This window comes from Eulemur rufifrons, chromosome 7 (genome assembly GCF_041146395.1).
Source record: "Eulemur rufifrons isolate Redbay chromosome 7, OSU_ERuf_1, whole genome shotgun sequence".
NCBI classification, from domain to species: domain Eukaryota; kingdom Metazoa; phylum Chordata; class Mammalia; order Primates; family Lemuridae; genus Eulemur; species Eulemur rufifrons.
In genome coordinates, this window is record NC_090989.1 from 205,927,361 (window position 1) to 205,954,203 (window position 26,843).

Genomic DNA, 26,843 nt, shown 5'->3' on the forward strand with positions numbered 1-26,843 from the left:
TTGGCAGCATTGGGATTCTTAAATCATGGTGTTCACATAAGCCAAAGAGGTTGAATTCATTTCTGGAAAATAAACTCCTTAAGGACAGGGCCTGAGTTGACGCTACAGACTCAATAGGTCTCCTCTCCCCAAAGTGCCCTCATGTGGACAGAGTCCCTTCATGTTTTCTGATGATGGTGTTGGCTCCCCAAACTAGGCTCTCTGGCCTCAAAAATAAGTATTAGGAAGGACCAGGAAATGATCCCAGGGGACTGGAATCAAAGCACAGAGGACCATGGCATCTCCAAGCATAGATGCCACTGTATTCTTTTCTTATTACTTATTTTATAAAATGATTCATTTTATGAGTGGCAGCCCCCACCTCCCCACCCAACATGTGCACACATACACACCTTGTCTTTGTCTTTATCACATTTCCAAACAGGAGCACATGTCAAGATGCCACCCATCAGCAGACATCTGACTCACATAGAAAAGATACGAGAGGGCCCACCCCACGCCACAAGCTATCAGAACCTCCTTTCACTATTTCTGCGCAGTCTAGAAGACTCAGCCTGTAATCATCTTAAGATTTTCTGTTATTTGCAACGTGTGGAAAAGTAAATTACTGACATTCACAAGGTGATAAGCTACAAAGAACAAGTTTGTTTTGTTTTGTTTCTTAGAGTCTTGTTAACAATACATTAGCATCACTAGGTTAAAAAAAAGTTTCCACAGTAACTCAAAAACCAGCCACTTAAGAAACTAATGCAATAATCAACCATTGCCAGAGAAAGCAGGTCCTTTCCCATCAGTCTCCTGGCAAGCCCAGGTGCACCCTGCACTTGGAGAGCGTCTGTGTCCTGAACGGATGATTAAGTGCTCAAGTAAAAGGTCAGAACTCACGAGTGTGAGTTTCTGAGGGACACTGCCCCAGGGGAGGTTCAGGAGGAGCCACAGTCTCCAGTTGACTCCAACGTTAGGATTTTCCTGGGATGACCGGTGCAGGGACCTTTGGAGGAGTTTGGACAGTTCATTAGTCTCAGGATTCAGGTCTCATAAAACATTCTTCCACATTACCAAAGACACTGTCCCATAGAAACAAGTTTTTTATCCTTTCTCCAGCTCCTTGTCCTTGGCTTCCAGGTTTTTCTGACTATGCATCCAATTTGTGAGCTGCCTACTCAAGGCTGCTGCCAGCTCCCCGATGACAGTGATCTGATCCAGGTAGGGCTGCAGGCCAGCACACTTCCGGTTTACGCCCCACAAATTTCCACTAGTATTTACAGCAATATCGTTCCTTTCAAGATGATTCAAGCTGGTTAATTTGTTCATATTATCCAGGAGTTTATAGTGGTCACTGGTGGCCATTTTGGAGAGCACGTCCGGCAGAGCTCAGGGATGTCAGCTTCAGGCGGCCTCTTTGCTTCCTCTGCTGTCTCCACCAGGGTGTCGTCTTGAGCGGGCACATCACGTCGGGTCTCCAGGATAGCCTCTGTCACAGCCACCATGCCCGAGCTCGCTGCCACCGTATTCTGTACCTACCGGGTCAAGCATGAAGAGGTCCACTCCTTGCCCCGTGGAAAGAGCCACCAGGGTGGCACTGCCATACAGCGCATAACCCGCGGCCACGATACTGCGGCCAGGCTGCAGGGCGTCCTTTACAGAAGGCTCGTCCTCTGTGGTCTGCGGGAGAGAGGAGAGAAACGAGGTGTGTTACTGTCTCTGGAGAGAACCTTTGCCAGAGGCCCGAGCTTCACATCTCCGGGACCCACTGAAGGAAGCGCAGTTCTCAGGACTCCCAGCGGCAGCGAACGTGTCCACAGGAAACCAGGTGCCATGTGGACAAACAGGCCCAGCCGAGCCACTGCAAAGGCCACCCGTGGACCTCTCCCTTCCTGTTGTCCGAACGTACCTGTCGGCACCCTGGCAGGAACGGCGCTCCAGGATGCTCAAGCCACAGCCCTTCCTAATCTGCACAAGCCACGCTCCAACACCGCGTGGTCACGACTCAGATCACCCCGTCTGATGCCATAGCTCATTCCACATACTCAACAGGCCTCTGAGGAGGACAGCACTGTCACCTCCACAGCTCAGACGGGGAACGCGACCCTGAGCGGTTGGACAGCTCAGCCAGCGTCCGAAAGCCTCAGAGCTGGACTCACACCCAGGCAGCGTGGCCCAGAGCTCCTCTGTTCCACGTGCTGCCCTTGAAGGCTGGTCCCTGCCCGGCCCTCCTGGGGACCCCTGTCTGCAACTCAGAGCACTTTCCCGAGGAAGACTCCCCTTGGCCATGGCAGCCCCAACAGTGCTGATGTGAGCTGAAGTCAGAGAGACAAGGCGGGAAGCTGAGGAAGGAACAGGGGACGTTCTCCACAGAGGAGCAGAGCGGCAGGTGACACTCGATTTCGTAACCATTTTTCCTGATGTCTCTGGAAGCTTCCTTCCCTCCCCCACCTCCTAGCACTCTAAAAGGCAAGGGAGTAAAGCCTCACGAATTTGGGAATGTGGATGGCGAACGCCCAGCCTCCCATGGGAGGAGCTGAGCTGGGCTGGGGGAGGGAGAGCCGGGCGTCCCCACTGGGCACCACAGTTCTCCCGACCCTCATCTGGGATTCGGGCTGCACCGCAAGCCCTGCGGGGAGGGGCGATTCTGGACAGACACTCAGGCCCTGCTTCTGAGGCTTAACGTCACAGGGACGGCTGCTGTGAGAGGACTGGGAGGCAAAGGTGAGTGGGCAGACGTCCGTCACCTAGTTCCAAATCGAAAGACCCAGGTAGGCTCAGCCTCACGGACTGGGGCAAGTGGGTCCGACGTAGGTGACAAGTTGAGGCTGCAAACGCACTTCTCAGGGTCCCCAGAGATGGTGGAGCTTGGCTGCCAGGGTTAGGACTTGGTGTCACTGCTTCTGAGTCATTCAGTTCTCTCTCCTGGGTCTCCAGCACTGTGACCTTGGCGGTGCAATTAGACGCTCTGCTCTCTCCACACACCAGTGAGTCTGTGGCCAAAAGACAGGCCCAGAAGGACTACATAGAACTCTCCTGTTGAGAAGAAAACTCCAGAGAGAATGGGAAAGCGATGGAGGTGGAAGGCACACTTTTAAAATTATTTAATATGAAGATAAGAAGTAATTATGCACATAGGAAACTGAACAATATGAGCCCGCATATTATACACGCATGGAAAGTAAGACAATTATGCTAATTAACTCTCCAAAACAATAACTTCTGAAGAGTAAAACAATAATTTGAATTTGAATTTATATAGGACTTTGTATCTTTAGAAGTACTTTCGCGTTGTGTTTTTGCGGAACACTGGGAGGCTCTACAACCCTCACCTGAAAGACAAGGCGTGACGGTCCAGAGAGGGACGGGACCTTGTCCCTGCAGGCTAGGCCAGCTCTCCCCAGCGCTACCTCAGCGCCCACGGGTAGTTGGCCTTCTGCTGGCAACATTCTAAGAGCTTTAGTTTAAATGCAAATCTCACCCTTCTTTAAAAATGTCACATTCCATTTAATATTTTCTCTTATTTTCACAAACCTGCATTCTTTCCAATACTTTTTTTTGCAACTGAGAGCACTCTCCATTTGAGTATATGTTCAATCAATCGGCCTCACTTCCAGATTTCCAGGCACGGCCTGGTTCTGGGCACTCGGCCGTAGGGCCGTGATTCCCCAAGTGGACCAGCAGCTTCAGTGTCATCATCACCTGAGCTCGTGTTTGCAGTGCAGGCTCGTGGCCCTCCCCAAGCTAGAGCAGTCTGTCTCCCCAAGCGCCCTCCAGGGGTTCCCATGCACTAGGGTTTGCACTGAGTGTGATCTCCTAAGAAGCCTCAGAACAGTGGAAGGAAAAGGCAGTTTCCTTTTTAATTTTAAGTTTTTTAATTAAAATCCTTAGTCTTCCTCATGAAACTTCTGAATCATCTTCGTCCAGCCATTAAGAGGTCACATTTTCTGTAGGAAACCAGAGTGCTGTTCTGCCGATTCCTCCTGGACTGGGAGACGCTCCTGTCTTCTGAGCCTCAGCTCAGCATCCCACCCTTGTCATAGCTGCCTTTGTCACAGCTCAGGGGGCCACAGGTGTGGGCTTATTTCTAGACTCTCTTTGTGTCCCATTGGTCTATCTGTGCATCCTTATGTCAATAAAAGGGTAGGCTTTTCCAGAGGTTTATTTAACAATAATAATGGGGGAGGGGGTCTCCTGTCCCCGTAGAGGTGTCAAAATCCACACCGGAGATTATTCAGACGACAAGACCCGTCCTCCCATCAGAACAACCCCAGCATCCGTCCTGCTCTTGAATACTCTGATTTTCCGTTTTCTGTGACTCTGGCCCCTGCCCCACACCTTGTTACTTGTTCATTTCAATGAGCTCAGCTGTGCATTTGAAGACATCCATGATGTATTTTATCTAGCACTTCTCGGTGTTTTGAAGTAGGGGAGTTTTTACTTTGCCTAGTCTGTGACTTCGTTGCAAATAAAAAATGTGAACTTCAAGAAAAAGGGGAACCTTACTAGCAGAGGCCTGAAAACAGCATGGAACATCCTAAAGGGTGTTCAGCATTGCTCCTTAGAAATAAAAGGGAAGAAGATAGCTTTCATAGAGCTCTGGCTGTCCTGAAACCTCTCTCTTGATGCTGATCAGAGATTCTCAGAAGTCCTGGGTGGAGACGGGCATCCTCCCTGGTTCTGACGAGGCTCTAAGATGCTGTGACAGCCCCATGAAGTCTGGAGTGAGCTGCACCCTCAGTAGACATCTCCTGAGCATCACAGAGCTTCCCCTTCATGTCTTGTTTTCATAATATCCATCCTGAAAGTGGTTCTCTAATCTCTCAAATTTGCCCCTTCTCTTTAAAAATATTATCAGAAAGAATCCATGGTTGTTTGGACTAGCCTTCAAAGCACATGCTGAATTTAAAGTTTAAGACAAAAATCTGCATGGCCAAGCTCAGGTCAATTCAAGTGTGAATGCCCCACATCACGTACAATATTAATAATATCCCTCTTTCCTCTTAAGCCAGTTTGTCTTAAGAAGTTCTGCGGAGCTGCGAGGATGGAGGTGGGCAGCACTCCCATCGGACCCCTGTCCTGCCGTTCCTCCCTGGGCTGTTTCAGCCAAATCTCCTACCTTCTCTGTGCTGTCATTGTTTACCTGTAAAAAGTGACAGGCACACCTGCACGTGCCTCATGGGACTGAGGTGAGGAAAGCCCTGCCTGACTCGACACCAGCTGTCAAGCGTGTTAGCCCTGGTGATAAAGCCAGTATTTAAAGTCACCTCAGGGGATGGAGCAAGATGGCTGAGTAGAAACCACCAGTGATCCTCCCTCCGCACGGACACCTAATTCAACAACTGTCCATGCAAGCAAGCACCTTCAGGAAAACTAGACATCAGGTGAGTGATCACGCTGCCTGCTTAACATTATGGGAAGAGCAGAAGCACTGAAGTGGACAGAAAAGACAGTCTTGCACTGCCTACGCCCCCTCCCCCACCCCCAGCAGTGCTGTGCCAGCTCACCCAGTGGAGAGAGACTTCGTGTGCCCCGGGGAGGGAGAGTGAAGTGATTGTGGGCCATTGAAACTCAGTGTGGCCCTGGCACAGGGACACAGCACAGGGCAGAATTCTGCTGGTGCCCACAGAGGGAGCATTTAGACCAGCCCAGCAGAGGGAAATCCTCCCCGCTCCCTGGAAACCTGAGTTCCTGCTGGGCCCAGCACCCGCTGCCAAGTGGCAGCCTGGAGCCTAGACTAGATTTCTAAGGTATTTGGGCCACAAAGGCTGCAGTTCTTGGGCAATTCCTGCAGCTGTGCAGGCTCAGAGCCAGTGCACTTGGGGTGCATGTGACCCAGTGAGACACCAACAGCTGGGGCCCAGCCAGTTCTGTCACCCCTCCCCCAACTCCAGGCAGTGCGGCTCAGGGAGAGTCTCCTTCCACCTGAGCAAAGGAAAGGCAAGAACTCAGAGGACGTTATTTTGCAACTTGGGCACCAGCTCAGCCACAATAAAATAAAGTACCAAGCAGACCCCTGAGGTCCCTGAGTCCAGGCCTTAGTTCCTGAATGACATTTCTGGACTCACCCTGGGCCAAAAGGGAATATCCTGCCTTGAAGGGAAGGACCCAGTCCTGGCAGGATTCACCACCTGCTGACTAAAGGGCCCTTGGGCTTTGAATAAACATCAGAGTTAGGCAACAGTCACCACTGGCTTTAGGTGAGACTGGGCTGGCTTCTGGTGTGACCTCATGCTGGTGGCCACAAGGGAGTACCCATGTCATTCCTTCCCCAACTGAGCAGCTTAGTACAGAGAGTGAGGGAAGAGAGTGAGAGACTTTGCCTGGTAATCCAGGGGACCCTCTTGTATCTTATTCAAGCTCACCAAGGCTGTACCACCAGAAGTTTCCAAGAGTCACAGCATTACTGGGCTTGGGCACCCCCAATACTGATATAGCTGTAGTGACCAGAGATTTAAATCACAACACCCAATTCCATTTGAATATCTGGAAAACCTCAAGAAGGACAGGTTCAAACAAGCCCAGACTGTGAAGATTAAAATAAATACCTAACTCTTCAATGCCCAGACATTGACGAATACCCACAAACATCAAGAACATCCAGGAAGCCATGACCTCACCAAAGAAACTAAATAAGGTACCAGCAACCAATCCTGGGGCAATGGAGATATGTGACCTTTCAGACAAAGAATTCAAAATAGCTGCCCTAAAGAAGCTCAATGAACTTCAAGACAACACAGAGAAGAAATTCAGAAGACTACTAGAGAAATTTAACAAAGAGATTGAAATATTTTAAAAAATCAAGCATAAACTCTAGAACTGAAGGATTCAATTGACAAACTGAGAAATGTATCAGAGTCTCTGAACAGCAAAATTGACCAAGCAGAGAGAGAATTAGTGAGCCTGAAGACAGGCTATTTGAAAATACAGTCAGAAAAGAAAAAAGAATAAATAACAATGAAGCATGCCTACATGATCTAGAAAATAGCCTCAAAAGAGCAAATCTAAGAGTTATTGGCCTTAAAGAGGAGGTAAAGGGAGAGATTGGGGTAAAAAGTTTATTCAAAGTAATAATGACAGAGAACTTTCCAACCCTAGAGAAAGATATCAATGTTCAGGTATAAGAAGGTCATATAACACCAAGCAGATTTAACCCAAATGAGGCTACCTCAAGGTATTTAATAATCAAGTTGCCAGAGGTCACAGATGAAGAAAAGTTCCTAAGGGAAGCAGGAAAAAAGAAAAAACATATAAAGGAGCTCCAGTATATCTGGTAGCAGACTCCTCAGTGGAAACCTTACAGGCCAGGAGAGACTGGCATGACATATTCAAAGTGCTGAAGGAGAAAAACCTTAACCCTAGAATATTATATCCTGCAAAAAAATCCATCAAACATAAGGAGAAATAAAGACTTTCCCAGACAAACAAAAGCTGAGGGATTTCATCAACACGAGACATGTCCTACAAGACATGCTAAAAGGAATTCTTCAGTCTGAAAGAAAATGACATTAGTGAATAATAAGAACTCTTCTGAATGTATGAGGTCTGTCCAGAAAGTATCCAGCCATTGTTTATATAACGAGAATGGTTTGCATGACATCCATGTAACCTGACAGCCAAGGAGAGTGGACTGTAATGCATATCTGTGAACAATGACAACCTCATTGTACTTAGTCAGTGGGGTGCTAGACACCATTGACTGCGCATGTGTACTGTGTGGCCATCACATTCAAAATGACTGAGTGAACTAAGTGGGCAAAGGACATGAACAGAAACTTTTTAAAAGAAGATAGACTTGGCCGGGCGCGGTGGCTCACGCCTGTAATCCTAGCACTCTGGGAGGCCGAGGTGGGCGGATCGTTTGAGCTCAGGAGTTCGAGACCAGCCTGAGCCAGAGCGAGACTCCATCTCTACTAAAAATAGAAAGAAATTATATGGACAGCTAAAAATATATATAGAAAAAATTAGCCGGGCATGGTGGTGCATGCCTGTAGTCCCAGCTACTCGGGAGGCTGAGACAGGAGGATCGCTTGAGCTCAGGAGTTTGAGGTTGCTGTGAGCTAGGCTAACGCCACGGCACTCACTCTAGCCTGGGCAACAGAGTGAGACTCTGTCTCAAAAAAAAAAAAAAAAAAAAAAAAAAGAAGATAGACTTAATGGCCAAGAAACATATGAAAAAATGCTCAACATCTCTAATCATCGTGGAAATGCAAATCAAAACCACAAAGAGATATCACTTAACTTCAGTGAGAATGACTTTTATCAAAAAGTAGCAAAACAACAGATGGTGTGGATGCAGAGAGACAGGAGCACTCACACACTGCTGGTGGGACTGCAAACTAGTACAGCCTCTGTGGAAAGTAATATGGAGATATCTCAAAGAGCTACAACTAGAACTATCATTTGATCCAGCAACCCCACTATTGGGCATCTACCCAAAGGAAAAAAAGACATTCTGTAATAAATACATCTGCACTCGAATGTCTATAGCAGCACAATTTACAATTGCAAAGATGTGGAAACAACCCAAGTGCCCATCAATATATGAGTGGATTAATAAAATGTGGTATATGTATACCATGGAGTACTACTCAGCCACAAAAAACAATGGTGAACTGGCACCTCTTGTATTACCCTGGATGGAGCTGGAGCCCATTCTACTATGTGAAATATCTCAAGAATGGAAAAATAAGCAGCACATGTACTCACCATCAAATTGGTACTAATTGATCAACACTTATGTGCACATATGGAAGTAACATTCATTGGGTGTCAGGCAGGTGGGAGGAGGGGTGACGGGATGGGTATATTCACATCTAATGGGTGCCGTGTGCACTGTCTGGGGGATGGACACACTTGTAGGTCTGACTCGGGCAGGGCAAAGGCAATATATGTAACCTAAACATGTGTACCCCTGCAATATTCTGGGGGGAAAATGAGTGAGTAGAGCAACAAATCTGCATCAGATTTTTTGTTAAGCTTGAACATTCCTCCACAGAGACTATTCGGATGATTCAGAAGGCTTTCAGGGACAATGCGATGAGAGCAGCACAAATGAAAGTGTAGCACAAATGCTTCAAAGATGGTCGAGAGTCTGTTGAAAGTGATCCACATTCTGCAACAAGCAGAACACCTGAGAATGTTGAACATGTACGGGTTAGGTTAAGAGACACTGGGAGAACTGTGTGAGGTCTCAGGATGCCTACTGTGGAGGGAGCTGAGGCATCATTGTCCTATGTACAATGTTTCTAGTATCTTCTTCAATAAATGTCTCTATTTTTCATATTACATGGCTGGATACTTGCTAGACAGACCTCATATACAACTCACTGGTAACAGTAAGGACACAAATGTAGAATACTGTATTGCTGTAAGAGCAGTGTATAAACCACTTAGATCTTGAATAGGAAGACTCAAAGATATACCTATCAAAAATAACAGCAACAGTTTTTTGAGAGATAAATAATATAAAAAGGTACAGATGGAAAAAACAAAAAGTTAAAAAGTGGGGTGGGGGTGGAGTTAATGGGTAGAATTTCTGTTAGATTTCTCTTTGCTTGTTTATGTTTGTAAACAGAGTTACATATGTTTAAAATAATTGTTTATAAAATGTTTTTTGCAAGCCTCATGGTAACCCCAAATCAAAAAACCTACAACAGATACACAAAAAAATGAAAAACAAGAAATTAAAACATACTACCAGAAAAAATAACTTTTAATAAAGGAAGTTGGAAGGAAGTGAGAAAGAGAGGACCACAAAACAATCAGAAATCAAATAACAACATGGCTGTAGTAAGTCCTTACCTATCAATAATAACATTGAATATGAATGGACTACACTCTCCAATCAAAAGACATACAGTGACTGAATGGATTAAAAAGCAAGAGCCTAAGCCTATTGTCTTCAAGAAACACACTTTACCTATAAAAACACATAGACTGAAAATAAAGGCCGGGCGCGGTGGCTCACGCTTGTAATCCTAGCACTCTGGGAGGCCGAGGCGGGTGGATCGCTCAAGGTCAGGAGTTCGAGACCAGCCTGAACAAGAGCGAGACCCCGTCTCTACTAAAAATAGAAAAAAATTATATGGACAACTAAAAATATATATATAGAAAAATTAGCCGGGCATAGTGGCACATGCCTGTAGTCCCAGCTACTCGGGAGGCTGAGGCAGGAGGATCGCTTGAGCCCAGGAGTTTGAGGTTGCTGTGAGCTAGGCTGACGCCACGGCACTCACTCTAGCCTGGGCAACAAAGTGAGACTCTGTCTCAAAAAAAAAAAAAAAAAAAAAGAAAAGAAAAGATTGAAAAAGATATTCCATGCAAATGGAAACCAAAGAGAATAAGAGTAGCTATACTTCTGTCAGATAAAGTAAATTTCAAGACAAAAGCCATAAAAAGAGACAAAGCAGGTCATTATCTAATGATAAAGGGGTCAATTCAGCAAGAGGATTTAACAATTCTAAATGTATATATGCACCCAACACTGGAGCACCCAGATATATAAAGCAAATATTATCAAAGTGAAAGAGAGAGAGAGAGAGAGAGAGAGACCTCAATACAATAATCACTGGAGACCTCAACAGTCCACTTTCAGCATTGGACAGTCTCTGCAATAAATGGTGCTGGGGAAACTGGATGTCCATATGCAAAACAATGAAACTAAACTCTTTTCTCTTGCAAAATACAAAAATCAAATCAAAATGCATTACAGATGTAAATCTAAGACCTGAAACTATGAAACTACTAAAAGAAAACTTTGGGGAAATGCTTCAGGACATTGGTCTGGTCAAGGGCTTCTTGAGTGATACCCCCAAAGCACAGGAAACCAAAGCAAAATTGGACAAATAGGATCACACCAAGCTTCTGCACAGCAAAGGGAACAACCAAAACAGTGAAGAGACAACCCACAGAATGGAACAAAATATTTGCAAACTACCTGTCTGACAAGGGATTAAAAACTAGAATATATAAGGAGTTCCAGCACCTCAGTAGGAAAGAAATCAAATAATCCATTAAAATATGGGCAAAAGATCTGAATAGACATTTCTCAAAAGAAGACATACAGGTGGCCAACAGGTATATTAAAAAATACTCAACATTAGGCCAGGCTCGGTGACTCACGCCTGTAATCCTAGCACTCTGGGAGGCCGAAGTAGGAAGAGTTCGAGACCAGCCTGAGCAAGAGTGAGACCCCATCTCTACTAAAAATAGAAAGAAATTTTCTGGACAACTAAAAATATACTGAATTCCCATCCTTTGAATATAATATAAATCCAGTTGCGGGATTCCTGGGTCATATGGTAGTGCTAGTTTCAGTTTTTTGAGGAATCTCCATAGTGTTTCTCCATAGTGAGTGGTTGCACTAATTTACATTCCAACCAACAGTGTATGAGTGTCCCCCTTTCTCTACATTCTCACCAGCATTCGTTATTGCCTATCTTTTTGGTAAAAGCCATTTTTACTGGGTTAAGGTGATATCTCATTGTAGTTTTGATTTGCATTTTTCTGATGACTAACAATGTTGAGTATTTTTTTTTTCCTGAGATAGAGTCTTGCTCTGTTGCCCAGGCTACAGTGCCATGGCATCAGCCTAGCTCACAGCAACCTCAAACTCCTGGGCTTAAGCAATCCTCCTGCCTCAGCCTCCCAAGTAGCTGGGAATACAGGCATGTGCCACCATGCCTGGCTAATTTTTTCTATATGTATATATATAGTTAGATAGTTAGAATGAACAATATTTGATAGCACTACAAAGTGACCATAATCAACAGTAAGTTACGGTATACTTTAACTAAAAGGGTGCAATTGTACTGTTCCTAATACAAAGAAATGATAAATGCCTGAGGTGATGGATACCCCAATTACCCTGATTTGATTAATTCTCATTGTATGCCTGTATCAAAACATCACATGTACACTATAAAGATATACAACTATTATGTACCCATAATAATTAAAAAGAAAAAATTTAAAAAATAAATAAAGCCACCTCAAAGATGAAACTGGGGTCTTTTTGCAGATTTGCATAAGTACTACACTATTTCTTCCTTTTACCTCTAAAGTGTACCTCAAAAGGCAAACCAAAGCTCCTTCATTCACCTAGCTCATTTTTGCTTAACTTGAGACATCTTAGTCTTCAACTTTGTCAGATACCAGAGGAAGGGTCTTGTGTCATTCTCTTCTCCCTCACAAAAGTCTCCTTTTCTCTCTTCACACACAGAAGAGACACCAACAGGGAAAGCAAAACTTCCCGAGGTTTCCTCTAACTGAGACTGGCTTGGCTTCTGTTTCTTCCTCCAAGAGAGGCATGAATAACACTCCCAGCTTCCTTGGGTTCCTTCTCAGAGAGTTTGTGCTAATTCACATGTTCTTCTAAGATTGTTTTCTGCTAAGCTTTTGATGGGTTGTCCCTAAAATTCACATTCTATCCCACCCCCTTTTGGGGACAACAAGCAGCCCAGCACACATATGTACAGCACTGTGAACACTGACAGACAACACGTTAGACCAGGTGACACGGGGCATACCTAGCCCTCCACTGAGTTTATAATCTGGAAAGAGCACTAAGAAAGACAAGCATGGGAAGTTGATTACACAGACATTACATAATCAGTGCCAAACTGGTAGCATAGAAAATAAGTGCTGCCTCACTCGTGTCGTCCTAAGTAGCTGTGTGGGGAGAGCATGTGGTTTGGGGCCAGAGAGCTGAGTCTCTAGAGCCAGCCCAGCACTTTACCTGAGGGCAGGTTACCCAGGAACATCCCAAGAGATCCCCAAGCATCCTTGGTCTCCTTCTGCCTGAAAGCCCTGAAGGCAAAGGCCAAGCCTTCATGACTGGATCAAGGTCTCATCCCCAAATCAAGGCACAGCCAAACCGTGTCATCTGGACTGTGTGGTCCGTCGTGAAGTTTCCAGTCAAGCTGGATGGTCACAAACCACCCCATAAGATCTACTCTGTTGTTAGATTTTTGGGGGTAGGTAAAACAGCCCCAAAGATGCCCTGATCCCCAGAATCTGTGCATTTGTAGCACTACACGGCAAAAAGGACTTTGCAAATGCAATGATCAGGGTTATGGATTTAAAATAGGGAGATTACCCTGGATTGTCCAGATTGGATTAGTCCAGTCTAATCAAATGAGCCCTTAAAACCAGAGAATTTTCTGTGGCTGGAGGCAGGGAACATGAGAAAAAGTGCTGCCTTCACTGGCCTTTGCTGGCTTTGAAAATGAAGGTTCACAAACCACAGAATCCAGGCAGCCTCTAGAAGCGGAGAAGGACCCCAGCCAACAGCCAGCAAAGAAATGAGGGCCTCGATCCTACCTCAGACTGGAACTGAATTCTGACAACCACCTAAAGGAGCCGGGAAGCAAATTCCCCTGGAGCCTCTTGACAAGAGACCAGCCTGGCTGTCACCTTGATTTTGGCCCTATGAGACCCGAAGCAGAGAACCCAGCCAAGCCTGCTCGACTTCTGGCTACGGAAGTGGGAGATAATCAACAGGAGCGTTGTTTTAAGTCTCTAAACGTGTGGAAAGTTGTTACAGCAGCAACAGAAAACTAATACAGTAGGACTTGAGTTGCACAAAGAAGAAACAGAGTCTCCACTTGCCACCTGGAACCTAATACCATGTCCGACGTTTGTGTCACATCCAGACTTTCAAAACAAGGTCCCATCAATCCCTCCATTTTACCCTCCCAGGAATGCTGGGAAGTAGAAAAAGAGAGCATTCCCAATTCAGTTCTTCCACTGAGGAGGCTGAAGCAGAGAGAAGTTCATGGTTTGCCTACAGTGGTGTTTCGAGTTAGTGGGAGCAGAGAGGTTAGAACTCCAAACTCAAGGCTCTCAGTGCAGGAACCTTCCAGAAACCACCACAGGAAGGAGGCGTGAAGTGCTAGCCTGTCTACTCACCTTTCTGTAGATGGCGAATATGGTTCCGATGGAGGCCAGGCAGTCAATGTTGGAAGATCCGTCCAGTGGGTCGAAGCAGACCACGTATTTCCCCTAAATCGCAGAGGGAAGAACCACCTGGTCAGAACGTCTTCCCCTCAGCACAACTGCTTTGTGTCAGGGCCGTGTGTGGCAGACAACATCACACCAGAAAGAGATTTAAGCCATGGCATATCCTTGCCCCAAAATGCCACTGCTTGTGGAAGGCAGGGAACCAGCATACAGGACTCCTGCAGCCAGGGCCCGCCCTGCGCCACACAGATCAGTTGACGCTGCACCGGGTGCTGGAGGACCCACCCCCTCCACAGGGCTCTCCTCCCTGGCCTGCTCTGGCTCCACCCTCCCTCCCACCTGGGCCCACCAGGGCTCAGAGCTGCTGAGGATGTGGCAGGAGCCCAGGTCTGGAATTGGCACCTTGCAGGGAAGAGGTAGGAAGCAGAAGATGAACTTGGGCTGCCACTCAAAGATGCCCAGGGCCAGCTCCACTCATGTCCACGGTAAGGTCAGCTATGGGCTTAGGGATCAGTCTTTCCGGGCCTGTCCCCACACAGGTTTTTTTTGTTTTTTTGTTTTTCATCTTGGAGCATTTTTACCAAAAGACTTCAGAAAATCTCAGAGCAACATTCCCAGGGCCTCCGGGTCTGTCTGCTAAGACGGCTGGTGTGCACAAATATATCAGGAGAATGAGAATACTCCTTTGATTCTGCTGCATCCAACCCTCCTGTGCAATGTGAAGACCAGAAGACAGAGCAAGTGGGGTCTTAGGAGACCCATGTCCCCCACGGCCCCCCACTCTGCTGTCCCAGGCAGCTCCAGCCAAAGTTCCATGGAAGGAAATCCCCAGACACTTCAGACAGGCCTCCCGTGGGCAAGGTCCTGAGGGAGCCCTCAGTGATGGCACCAGAGTCGCCTGATTAATTGGACACTGGGAACAAAACATCAAGTACAATGGGAGGCCTTTCTCCCTCCATGCAAATTAGTTTTCCCTGACTTTGCAATGAGGAATGGCCTAGGTTTGTTTGAGCTTTATTTCTGTTTCTTTTTCTGCTCAGCCAGAAGGAGGAAGAAAAAGTGGGATCATCTATAAACTCAGAAATTCCCCAGCCTCTGTACAAATAATCCAATGTAGCCCAGTCACTCATTCATGCATTCATTCAACAGATGTTTGGTGAGCATTTAGCATATGCTGGAAAATGTTCGAGGTACCGAGGTTTCAAGGGGGAAAACCATGGAAATGACACTCCAGTGGGGACAGAGAGCAGGCCCCCCACACAGCAGCTTGTGGTAAGTGCCCCAAGCAGGGTGGGGGGCTAGGGAGCGGGAGGGGGTAACCCTTGTTGAGGAGCCTGACTGGAATTGAGGAATGAAGACACAGAGAACCAGGGAGGGGAGTTTTAGACAGAGAGATAAGCAGACTCAAGAACTAGCATGAAGACCTGTGTAGGTTATACTGGAGACATTTTCATATCAGTTGAAAATGAAAGTTGAAAATAACAGGTGTAATTTAGCTTTAATTATGTGAGACCACTGTAAAAGTGCCTTGCATGTTACCTGGCACACAGTAGGGGCTTAATAAATTTGGCTTTACTTATCTTTTCCATCCTTCCCGCTAATCACAAAGAAATGGCCCCCTATCCCCCCTACGAAAGAAGGGCGACGTCCCAGCATCTATGTTATATTTCTCTATTGCAGCTGAACATTGGTGGGATTTTTTGGCCACTGGCAAAACACTGTCCGTAAAGGGCTGTTCATCAGCCCCCAGTGAACGTGGACCCGCCCCAGCCATGCCCTGCACTAACCGACGTCATCATTGCATCAAGGCGAGAGCACAGGATCTTTGTGATTTCTTTTCCATATTAGTTTGACAGTTTGTCAGGCAGGAAGAAATCTCTGCTGAGCCCACAACCCCCTGGGGAAGTGTGGGGTGGGGGTGGGGGCGGAGATGAGAAGAGGGAGGGGAGAATAAGACTATCTGGTGCAGCTCTTCCCAGGAGCTCTACTCTTTCCTGGATTCCACAAGCACTAGCCCCAAAGGAGACAGCACCTGTTACTGGCTCACTGAGTGAACAGCCATGGACACCCCCCCACCACTGGGCATTCCTAAATCACTCTGACTTACTTCTTGAATGAACCACTGCCTTACTATGGAGTATTCTTTAACTATTCGGCATAAGTCTTCCAACCAAAGAAGTGTGCAACCCTTGGTTTCCCCAGAACACAGGGAAGATACAGAGGAAAATCCAAGCCACTACAGAAAAGCAAGACAAAGACTCTCCCCAGCTCAGTGGCACCATCTGCTGTTCGGCAGGGGCACTGCAGCCCCAGGACGCACCCGCCTCTTCTTGGCCGTGATAATCGCCTCTTTATTCTCTTCGGACACCAGGACGCAGGTGCTGTAGGAGGACTGGAGCATGTTGATCACCAGGGCATTGGATAACACGTCCAGTTTCTTCACTTCATCTCCCGTCACGTTCACGCTTCCTGCGATCCCGTACCTACGGCGACAAAAGGCTGGACGAAGTCCCTGAGGGAGTCCTCGCTCCAGCAAAGAACCGCTGATGCCGAACACCAGCCCTGCCTCCCTCCTTTCTTTCCTGTCTCTGGAGTCTCCAAACTATCGGTGCAGAAGAAGCAGACTGTGTCTCAGTGGTGGCTCTCGACCCTGCTTCCTCTGCCCCTCGGGAACGTCCTCCCATGACCCCAGTCTCCCAGCGGGATGAACCGAATCCGTCTCACTGAAGCGCAGCCCGCACTCAGCGGGGGGAGGGGGGACGCGAGCCCGTCCAATCAGACACGTCGCCATAATCAAGGACTCCAAAAAGCAAAGGACCGTGGCCTCCCAGCACTGGAATTCCACGTCTTTGCAGCTCTCCCCACAGAGTGTCCTGGCGGCTTCAAGTAGAAACTGCCCTGGGGTCGCCTGGCCTTCCTTGAACTAAGAGGAAATTTGAGGGCGGACTGAACTTACTTCCTTTGCTTCTCCACAACCACCCCGGGCCACAGCAGGAGCAGCGCTTCTGCGAAAGCTCTATGTGGGGGCTCCGCGCTGCACAGCACCAGTGGGCAGGGCCTCCCGTCCCCACCCTCAGCCCCTCAGGATGCTGCCAGCACAGCAAGGGGAGGGGCCCTTCTGAAATGCAGGCGCCCCCTCCCGTCTCACCCAGAGGCTAAGCCCAGTCCCCACGTGGGCCTCAGGCCCCACCCTGGAAGCCTTGTTCCCGAGGCGGCATGGCCTCCCGTCCCCCTCGTGCCCACTGGGCCACCCTCAGCCTCCAAACCCGCCAGGTGCACACCTGCCTTAGGACCACCGCCTGCTGGCCTTGCTGCCCCCACCAGGGACACTCTTCCCTCTGGAGCCACGTGGCTGTCACCCCACTCAAGCCTCAACTCGAGGATCATGTCTCAGGGAGGCCTTCCCTGGCCATCTACCTAAAGTGGCAGCCCCTGATCCCAAAACTCTTTCTAGATTTATTTTCTCCGTAGCCCGGTGCTCTGTGCCCACTGTTAGCTTTCCCCTCCTCTGCCTCCTGACCCTCCAGGAAGCCGCCCTGGTCCTCCTGCACGTGCCCCCCCCACGGGCACTCCCTGCCGTCCCTCCACAGCGGCTCCTGGTCCTCACGGAACGTCCTTCCTGCAGGATCACCTGCTTGCTGAGGCGAGAACCGTCCTCCCCCTTTGTTTCCACGGCGCCCGGATGAACAGGAGATGCTCGGTGTATGTTCCCCGAACTATGAAGAAAGGATGGCAAGGAACTAATTCCCTTCCCCCCTTATGTTAATGCTCTTTGTTTGTTAAAGGCAGCTCAAGTGGGGTTGAGAACCCCGATCTACCCTAAGCTGGGGACGGACTCATTTCCCGCCCTCTCTCCGGAATGACAGCCGCCCGCCCAGCGCACCCCCCCCCCCAGCACGTGGTGTCTGACGTGCTGTGATGTGAGGAGCCAGCTGTGTCGGAGAACAGCACTGGCAGCAGCCTGGCCTCACGACTGCGCCTCCTGGTCCAAGACAAAAGCAAGGAAACGGACAACAGCAGCAGCAACAACGCTGGGTTATTTTGCACCAGAGTCCAAGGGGCCCAACACTCTTGTGTCATAAGGACTCTTGAGGGCAGAGCTGAGAAACGGGCCCTGCCCTGTGATTCACAGACTCTCCCCCACCAGCCTGTCAACCCCACCCCTGCACCCTCCCTCCAGGCGCGGGGCAGCACCCTCCTCCCAGAGGGACAGAAACTCACCATGAGATGTGATTCCCCACAAGGGCTTCGAGCTAGGGCGTGGGTAAAAAGTGCTCTCTGGCCAACAGGACAGTCTTTTGGCATTGGGCTAGCACTAAAGCTCCTGACAGTTCCTAAACGGAGTGTTCCACCCTCTGGGCATGAAAAAGCTACGGAGAGGCTCCTGGGGTGGGCACCTCCCACTCCCTTGTCCCACAGTGAGGAGAGGAGGGAAAAGGGAGACTCTTCGGTAACGTTTAAATTGCATTCATTGAGCCTCTGCCGAGAAATGTCCTCCCGCAAAGAGGAAGCAAAGGATTGAGGGGCTTGAGGTCCCTCCACGGGACAGGGGCAGGAGTGAGTGACTGTCCCAGTCTCTGAGCAGAAGCCTGGCTGCTCCAGGACAGAGGCCACCTTTCTGCTCTCCGAGAAGCAATTCCAGGGTCCTTTTAAAATGATCTGAGGCCGGGCGCGGTGGCTCACGCCTGTAATCCTAGCACTCTGGGAGGCCGAGGCGGGTGGATCGCTCAAGGTCAGGAGTTCGAGACCAGCCTGAGCAAGAGCGAGACCCCCGTCTCTACTAAAAATAGAAAGAAATTATATGGACAACTAAATATATATATATATAGAAAAAAATTAGCCGGGCATAGTGGCGCATGCCTGTAGTTCCAGCTACTTGGGAGGCTGAGGCAGGAGGATCGCTTGAGCCCAGGAGTTTGAGGTTGCTGTGAGCTAGGCTGACGCCACGGCACTCACTCTAGCCTGGGCAACAAAGTGAGACTCTGTCTCAAAATAAAATAAAATAAAATAAAAAATAAAATGATCTGAGCATCTTGGTAGAAACAAAGAGTTTCCAGGCAGTGGGCTTCTCCTTCTGACACTTTGGGTGTCTGTTCCGGGGGAGGAGGGAAGGGGAAGGATGCTTCTGAGTTGGCAGTGGGAGCCCCCCGCCGGCGTCCGCGGGCCACGCCTGCCCCCTGGCGGTCAGTCGGTGGCATCAACCAGCCGGCCAAGTTCCCGGGGCAGGGCCTGGAACCCTAGCAGTGACCAGCAGTTACCGCGTTTACAGGGGGGCGCTGGCAAAATCGCCATCACAGGGACTTACCCTTGCAACAACCCTACGAGTTACACGCTATTAGTATCCTCTCCATTTTACAACACGGACACTGAGGTCCTAGCAAGATAAATCACTGCCGGTGATGGGTAGTGGGAAATGCCAAGTTAGACAAGCACCTTAATTATCCACTTCCTGGGGCCACTTCGCCTGGACACTCAACTGCCGCAAAGGCCGAGTTTTGTGGAAGACAAGTAAGAAACTACCACGGCAGCTCCTGCCCAGCCGAGAGTCCTGCACGGAGGAGGAGCCTGGCTAGTGTGGGAGAACATTCCTGAGAGGTCGCCCAGGCAACTGCGCTAAGTACAGCAGGGCCGTGCACAGGGAGACGCAAAGTCTGTCTGGTGTCACTCAGCAGGGCCATCACCCCGCAGGAGCAGGCAGGGCCATGGCTGCACCTCACACTCAGGAGAGCCCTCACATGCAGAGCGTGGTCATTATTGTCACGTGAGGTAGCAACACTGCCACAGCATCCACAGAGGGGACAAAAAGCTGAGCGTCATGCATCTCCAGCTTGGTCCCATGACTGGGTCTCCAGACCTTATATACATGAAGTCTGTGAGGATAAGTACACCTTGTGATGCAATGCGATCACTTTTCTGTGTTAAAAACACTAAATTGTTCAGAATATTTTAAATTATTAAACTTTGTTGAGTTTTCATTTTGGGTCCATCCCTTCCCCCCAAAATATGGATCCCTTCCACTTGAACCTCCACTGGAATTACTACAAGGAAAATGGAAGCCCAAAGAAATAGTTTCTCTTTATCACAGATTTAAACTGGGAATTTGTGGCCATCAGCAGCTGTAGCATGAACTTGACCTCATTCTGTGCCTGGATAAAGCACCCCGAGAACCCAGTGGAAGAAGCCTGTGCACGCCCCTCCCAGGCCCAGCCCTCCCGGCTCCCTGCACACCACGTGGAGACGAAGACGAGAGTCACACAGAAGAAACTCTAAAGGCAGCCAGCACAGCACAGCACTCCCCTGGGCTGTGAGGGAGGGGCTGTGGGCGGGGCCTGGAAAGTGCTCTGCTGTGTGAATGATTTCCAGCTCCCAACGTACTGCAAGGGTCATGGCAATAAAACGCTCATATCTGCCAAGGACATGAAGGGGTGTTTCACGTCTCCCCTCTGCTTCTTTGTGACAATGGGAATCTCTCTATGCAAATACAAGTCATGATAATACAATATATGTTTCAGTGCAACAAGCCACTGCACTTGTTATCATTATAATAAGTAGTAACTGAAAAAATTATATATATATTAATATATATAGTTCTGCAATATGTGCTTTGAAGTATTTTGTTCTTTTTTTTTTTTTTTTTTTTTTGAGACAGAGTCTCACTCTGTTGCCTGGGCTAGAGTGAGTGCCCTGGCGTCAGCCTAGCTCACAGCAACCTCAAACTCCTGGGCTTAAGCAATCCTCCTGCCTCAGCCTCCCAAGTAGCTGGTACTACAGGCATTAGCCACCATGCCCGGCTAATTTTTTCTATATGTTTTTAGTTATCCAGATAATTTCTTTTTATTTTTAGTAGAGACAAGGGTATTGCTCTTGTTCAGGCTGGTCTTGAACTCCTAACCTTGAACGATCTTCCCGCCTCAGCCTCCCAGCGTGCTAGAATTACAGGCGTGAGCCACCACAGCCGGCCAGTATTTTGTTCTTTTCTTCAAAAAACTCCAAGGTCCCTTCATCAAAGCACATGATAAAAACCTGAAAGGCAACTTCCTTCTGGGGCACATAAGGCCAATAATCTCTGGGCCGAGGGTGCTCTGTGCACCTGCCCCCACCTGCTTCCCGGGACTCAGGTGGGCCAGGCCGGCCTTGCGCACGGCCGAGGAGATGGCTTTGATGGCTGTCAGCATGGAGTTCAGCAGCTGGGTGAGCTCTCGGGTCCCCTTGGCCCGACGCCCCTTTTCCATAACGTAGCGGGTCAGGTGAGCATGTCTGTTTTAAAGGGGCTTCTGTCCGTTGTCATTGTGGCCCATAACACTTCAAATCCTTCTTTTCTCCCTGCAGGAATTCTAATTTACCTCCAAGGGCTGCGGGCCGCAGTGTGGAAGCTGATAAGAAAACTGCTGGGAAACTGCTGGTCGTATCAGGACCTTTAACAAAAAGGCAAGGCTTATTCACTCGGCTAAAAGAACTGGACAAGCCCTCAAGGAAATCTCCCTGATCTCACTGACTGGCGGCTGCCAGACACCACCGCAATCTGTAAACAGAAAAGGCTGCCCAGAAACACAGACCTACTTTCTCCTGAGGGGCTCCCCCCATGCAAGAGCCTAAGAGGCAGCCATTTAGGAACAGGTGGGGAGTGAGAAATGCAGCTGATAAAAAATGATCCACAAAACCCTTTTATTCCAGGGCTCAAAAGGATCCTTCGCAGAACCTGACTGTCCCGTGGCTGCAGCTGGCAGACTGGCAGGTGTCTTATCTGGGGCGTAGGTCACATAGTCAAATAACGGCAATCCTGGGACCTCTGTAGCCAGGGTTCTTTCAAACAAGTCTGCAAAGGACGCTTTTCATTGCCAGGGAGCAAGTATAACTGGGTGGATATCCACAGTGGATACCCCAATCTGGAACCTTGCACAGTGCCAAACACCAGTGTTAGTTTACCAATTTCCCTGGATGTGCGCTTTCATATGCTTAATTTCTTAAGGAGCTGCTATACCATTTCCAAAGAGGCTGCACCATTTAACATTCCCACCAGCAATGAGCAAGGGTTCAAATGGCTCTACATTGTCACCAACCCTTGTTCCTTGTTTTTTTTTAGTAATAGCCATCCTAATGGATATGTTATCTCATTGTGCCTTAGAGTTGCATTTCCCTAATGATTAGTGATATGGAGCATCTTTTTCATGTATTTATTGGCCATTCCCAAAGTTCCTTTGATTGTGTTTTGTAGGAGTATCTGTTCACAACAATTGGAAGTGACACAAACAAACCAGTGCCTTGGCACAGATCGTGGGAGGGGCACTGGGTGCCGAGCACTCTGTGAGTGTCAGGAAAGAGCAGAAGGATGACTTGGGGATCAGCTGTCCAGTGCCATTTATTAGCAGTTGGCTCTGCCCATACAGGGGTCCGAGGGAAGGCCGGCTCTTTCTGCCACCATCCAGCCCAGGCTGACACCGGCACAGCTGCCGAACCCCTTTGCAGCTACATGTAAATGTTAGAAGTTCAGGTTACCCGCATGAACTAAAATTGCAGCTGGTGACCTTTCAGCAAATGCCAAAGTTCTTCAGGGCACACAGCAGGGTGGGGACTTGAAGACGAGCTGTGGTGACAGCCCAGAGGAAGAGAGAACAACATCCGCCTGGTGGTTATTTCAGCACCGCTAATACACCGGTGACCACTAAGCTATTTATGGCCTTGCTCGGCTTGGAGAAGCATCCTCACAGGCCTGAGTCTAACAAGGATGAGAAGACCCTGTGAAGACTTACGGCACTCTTAGAGCAGGACGCAGGGCAGGGCCTCCACCTAAAGACTGGGATCTGGAATGTGACGCTACAGCACTAGCTGAGGGACCATTCTTGGTAGCAAAACTCCACTGAGACGCTCTACATCCACCCTGCCATGGAATCCCCGCACACACTTTCTCATGGAGCCTCAGCGTTTCTGCTCACAGCAGGGTGGACATTGCTGGGGCATCTGCTGAGCCCCTGATCCCCCTCTTGGAGAAAATGCCCCCTGCCCGTAAGAGAAAATCTCAAGGTCACCTTTGTCCTATATGACCTGGTCTCTGGCTGCAGCTGATTGGACCAGGGATAGACACTTGGCACAAGCTGAGCCAATCACATTCTGTCTCCTGGGCACTTAGCGTGAGACCCAGAGACATCCATGAACTGGATGATGCTGCAGGAACTAGTGAGACGCGTCCTCGGGGCCAGGCAAGCAAGGGGAACTGGACTTCATGAGATCCCCTTGAAGCTTCCCAGCAAACCCCCTTCCTGATTTACCCAGAATGAGCGGGCTTCTATTACTACAGTGGCAATGGCCTTGACTACAGCAACAGGTATTGCAACAACATTTCACAAATGAAGAAACAGAGGCTCAGAGAGATTTAAAAGAACGTTGCCAAGCTCAGTGTAGCCTGGTCAGGATCGCCTGGGTTATGCTGCAGTAACAAACAAGCCTGAAATCCCAGTCGCTTATACAGGGAAGGTTTGTTTCTCCTTCCCATCCCAGGCTGGTATCAAGAGGGCAGTGGCTCAGGCTCCAGGCTCCTGCCATATGGTGACCCTGTCATTGAAATGCAGGGCCCCAGAGCCGGCGTGGAGGGAAGAGAGGACGCAGGACTGTGCAGTGGAGTCAGCCTGGGAGTTGTAGATGCCATTTCCACCCCCACTGCACTGGCCAAAACCCACAGCCCTCCCCTAAATGCACGACAGGCTGGGAAAGGTCGTCTCCTGTGGGTCCGGGAAGAGAAATCAGTGTGGCGACCATTGCCTGGTCTCCACTAGACACACACAGCTGGGCAGTGGCAAAGGCATGACCTTGCTCAGGCCACCTGACCCGGTGCCAGGCATCTGGTGCCAGCTGCCCTCTTGACAGCTTGCCAGGACTCCCAGTGGGCAGAAGAGTCCACTTTCCCCTCAGCACCATCTCCGCCCTCCCCACCCGGCTGTGGAAGCCACCGGGAACACCTGCACCTCAGTGGCAGCACCTCAGTTCTCCAGGGAAACCAGAAGTAGCATCACAATGAGAGGGTGGGACCAAGGTGAGTTTAATCCTTCAAATTCGACCAATAGCCTGTGCGTACCCAGCGCCCGTTTGAGGGGAGCAGCCGTGGGAAGGGAGGGATGTTGCCTGTGCTCTGTTGCATGAGAGACCTGAATCATAGCCCTTGGGATGTGTGATTAGCAATGTTTCCCAGGGCTGCCACCACAAAGCACTGCAAACTGCATGGCTCAAAGCAACAGAAATGTATTCTCACACAGTTCTGAAGGCCAAAAGCCCAAAATCAAGGTGCTAGTAGGGCCAGACTCCCTCTGGAGGCTCCAGCAAAGAGTCCTTCCTGGCCTCTCCCAACTTCTGGGGGCACTCCTTGGATTCCTTGGCTTGTGGCCACATCACGCCAATCTCTGCCTCCATCCTTATATCCCCTTCTGCTCTGTGTGACATATGAGAGCATATCATTGGATTTAAGACCTGCTCTAATCTAGGTAATCTAGGATGATACTCCTGAATCTAATTACATCTGCAAAGACCCTTTTTCCAAATCAGGGCACATTCACAGGTCCCAGGGATTTGCATGTGGACATGTCCTTTCAGGGGACACAATTCACACCCACTAGAGGCATCTTGAAATTATTCCCAATTGTGAAGGTGGGGACTAGGACACAGTCACTGTGGGGACTTTGGACCCCAATGGTGCTTGAGTGGAACTTCTGCCTCCATCCTGGTCACGGGGTCTTCCATCCCATGCCCAGGGGCATAAGCTGTGCCCAGCCTGTCCATGGTGGCAAAGCCGGGGCTGACAGGCGCTTCGAGTCAAACTGCAGAGATGCTTTCCTAGCTTTGGGCAAAGGACACCACGCGGCAAGTGCACATTGTGGAGAAACCCCCTGCTGCTTTGCTTCGGAATACTTAGAATTGGGTTTTCAGGCCGAGTGTGTTCTTAACTTGGAAGGCGAGGGCTTTGGCTACGGAGCCTCTAAGAGCAAAAAGCAGACCTGCGGGTGGGGAGGGGAGGCGTGGGGCCTCTTCACAAATCCTGCCGATGCTGACACTGAGGGACTAGCAAGATCCCCTGCAGCCAGACACTGGCTGGGTTAGAGGAGGCTGCTCCCCTCTGCAAAGGGAACGAACATTACGTGTTTTGATCCGAAGTGGGAGGGGTCTCCCATCTTAGGAGCAGTGTGACAATGTAGAGCCCGCGTTCCTGCCGTGTCTCTACGTGACACTCGGGGGATGTGATCCCCTCACCCTCACCTGTCCAAGGGAGGCAGCCATGACGCCCCAGGGTCAAGTCCAACTGAGATTCTAAGGACCTTCCGAGGAGAATCGCTGTCGGTGCCGCTGTTCTGTGGGTCTGCGTGTGTCTCTCTCTCAAAGAGAAAGGCTTGGACGTCAGCCGCAGATTGCAGACACGGGTCACCTGAAAACGCTGCCTTGAATGACCCGACAGCTCGATGCGAAGACACCACACAGACACTCAGACAAACGCAGAGGAAAGGGACCTTTCTGTCATTTTGCCTGGTTTCCTCACGGCACCGGAGTGGGCAGTATTGTTTCTCCACAGTGATCTCAGTGATGGGAAAAGACTCCAGACCCAAAGCCGAGTCTCCCTCGATGCTTTCTGGACCAAAGACCAACTGAGTTACAAGAAGGTTAAAAATCAAAAGGTGCGTGTGGGTCGGGGGATGTTGCTGACAGGGCCTGCCACAGCTGGAGTCGGGGAGACACTGGCTTTGCGTCTGCTCAGTGGACAGAAGCGGACACAACGCTCAAGGTCAAACTGTTTCCTGTTGGAGAAACACGGAACGAAGGGGAGTGTTTGGAGAGAAAGAAGCAGCATTTACACAGACACCTGTGTTGCCAAGTGGAAATATACGGATAGATACATTTTTAAATATAGAGCTAAAAAAAGAAAAAAGGCAACATTTGCTATTAACACCTGATAGAAAAGTTGCCATGATCTTGGACTCTGGCCCACAAAGAACCAGGGTTAGCCCAGGGAGAAACTGTTTACAGAGAGCTTAGTGAGAAACATACCTGCTTGTGACAAATTGTATTTCCTTAAATCCTGTTCTTATGATAAATCCTTTTCCTTATGGTAACTAGATCTGAAGAATTATTAGGCTTTGTGAGTTCAATGCAGTGCTGTGCTTGCACAGAAACTCACCATTGGGTACCAATGTAAACCTTCATTTGCGACTCGGATAGCCACACCCAGGTATGGGAGGCCACGAGTCATGCGCAGGTGCCGTCACTGAGCTATTAGCTGTCCCATTGCTAGGAGGGCCGGTTAGCTCTGCACAGCCACACCTGGGTGGGACCACACGTAGGAGAAGCGATATGTTAGCTGAGACTCCAGGGGCCACGTTGCCTGGGTTCTTACCCCAGCTCTGCCGCCCATCGGCTGGAGACCCTGAGCACAGTACTGAACCCCTCAGTCCTTCCTCCATTTCGTCAGCTACCAAATGGATTATTGACGGTGTCTGATCCATACAGCTGTTGTGAAGCTTAAATGAGTTACCCAATGTTAGACACGTTAGCTGAGGGGGGTTTGGTTTGTTTTTTGAGACAGAGTCTGGCTCTGTTGCCTGGGCTAGAGTGCCATGGCGTCAGCCTAGCTCACAGCAACCTTGAACTCCTGGGCTCTAGAGATTCACCTGCCTCAACCTCCCAATTAGCTGGGACTACAGGCACGCACCATGACGCCCGGCTAATTTTTTTCTATGTTTAGTAGAGGTGGGGTCCCACTCTTGCTCAGGCTGGTCTCAAACTCCTGAACTCAAGTGATCCTCCCACCTCGGCCTCCTAGAGTGCTAGGATCACAGGCATGAGCCACCGTGCCTGGCCACACATTAGCTGTTATTATCACCATCATTATCCTTTGGCACAAAGCAATGAAGACCTTTTTT

At 49.1% G+C, this 26,843-nt stretch overlaps 1 pseudogene; it reads right to left on the reverse strand.

Annotated features, from left to right (window-relative positions):
- LOC138385926 (fructose-1,6-bisphosphatase isozyme 2-like) overlaps window positions 1-21,223 on the reverse strand; it is a 36,502-nt pseudogene extending 15,279 nt beyond the window's left edge.
- Between the last annotated feature and the right edge of the window lie 5,620 nt (window positions 21,224-26,843).